The sequence below is a fragment of the Olea europaea genome, chromosome 13, assembly GCF_002742605.1.
Source record: "Olea europaea var. sylvestris chromosome 13, O_europaea_v1, whole genome shotgun sequence".
NCBI classification, from domain to species: Eukaryota; Viridiplantae; Streptophyta; class Magnoliopsida; order Lamiales; family Oleaceae; genus Olea; species Olea europaea.
The window spans coordinates 6,427,793-6,429,686 of record NC_036249.1 but is presented as its reverse complement, the minus strand read 5'-3'; positions in this window follow the sequence as shown (position 1 = coordinate 6,429,686).

The following is a 1,894-nucleotide window of genomic DNA, read 5'->3' as shown; positions in this document are numbered from 1 at the left end:
AAGCTACCATCTGAAGCAGCTAAAGAAAACGTCAATTCTTTACCATTTCATTCTGGAGATTGCCTGAAATGCTTGCAAGCATAAGTTCCAATTATGCAGCCTGCATATTTGGAGCATTATGTTTTAAATAAGAGTTGACGAAGTTCGCTAGAATCTTCCCTAACAAGAATAGCTCAATAGTTTAGGTTGGAAAGCTTTCAAGAACAAGCATGGAGAACTCTAGGACAAGCATGGGGTCTGTCCCACAGAGGAGCTGCAACAAAGATATATTCAGAATCAGAGATATTTATCAAATCTAAGTACTCAGCATCCTAATAAACAATTGTGAAGGAGGAAATTAAATGGTGGAGATGACATCTTTGGAGAACAATGTCGGAACAGGGTGAGAAGTAAAAAAAATACTTAAGCCTAGAGTACTCAAGAGACAATTGTTATGTAAAACGCTGAAACACACGTCTCTACTTTAGATGACACAATACTTGAACTAAAACGGTAATCCTACATGTTTGACACATCATTGATTGTTGATCTTTATTTATACTGACTCCAGTAAACCCACATTCTCCCCTGCAAAGACTGAATCCAGGGATGGTGTAGCATTTCCTAGTAAATATACTGAGATGGGAAGCCCGCAAAAGATGATTATTTATATGGATGACACACTATAATACTGGGTGACAGAAAGAAGAGGTCTTAATCTGCGCATGAGGAGACAACTGAAAGCCAATTATAGTGTCCTCAATACAATGCTCAAAAAAAACAGAGTCAAATGCATCACATTGATATATCTACCAATGTACAATAAAAGACTAGACAAAAAAGATGATGAATAGTTCAAATAACTTAAAATGGTACATATGTTTTCATCTTTCTGTTTCAACAAATTCTATATTCAGTCATCTTGGAAAAGTTTATTTCATAGTAGCTTGCAGCTAAGCCAGCATTAATAGCGTAATTTCTATCCAAACAAGGGAATCCAAATGACTTCATAATTTACAATCACCAAGATATAACACAATAAATGGTCAATCAGAATAAGTCAATGCAATCTTCTTTGAGAAGCGGCCTTTATTTTTACCAGTCTCCGTACTAAGCTTTGGGTTTCCAGGGCTCCGAGCGGACGTCAAATGAGCGATTCATTTTTTTTTTTTTTAAAAGGTTTTTGGTTGTCTTCCAAGAATTCAAATATATTTGCAGTAGAGTTGGGTGCATTCCACTAGATTTTGCTGAATGTTGGAGTGCAGACTCGTATATCCGGTCGCAATAGGATAGTACCAGTTCAGGAACATGAAGCTATAAATTATACGGAGAGAGAAAGAGGTTAGCATATTTAAAATGAAGAGTTGCACCAAGAAAAAAGAAGAAGAGGAAAAAGAATTAACAAGATCTCTTTGCACATGATCTACATTAACATAACACACACAAAAGATGCATTAAGCAGCTAACAAAGTCCAATAAACTGACTTAAAAAGTTTAGCAACTCAGTCAAACAACAGTTATTGTAGACGTTATTATGATTTTGCATGGTATAATCTCATTCACTGAGGCATCACAAAAATTTTGATCCCTGAAGGGTCAACAGCAAACAGCTGGTTATAATCGATCTGGCTCAATAAGGTACATTTTTCAATCTTAGACCGTGTGAATTACTTGCTGGGTTTAAGCCGACATACAAGCTTCAGAACGATCTCAATATATTCAGACCAAAAGAAAACTAAGATATGCACATCGGATGCTAATGATAAGAAAAATGTAAGGTGGATCACATTCTATTATTGGTACAAGTTGATTGTTCTAGAGAACGTGACTTGGATTGTGCTAGTTATGGAGTAATATGGACCATAGATTAAATCCAACCATTGGATTTAATCTTGTGGTCAATTACCTATACTAG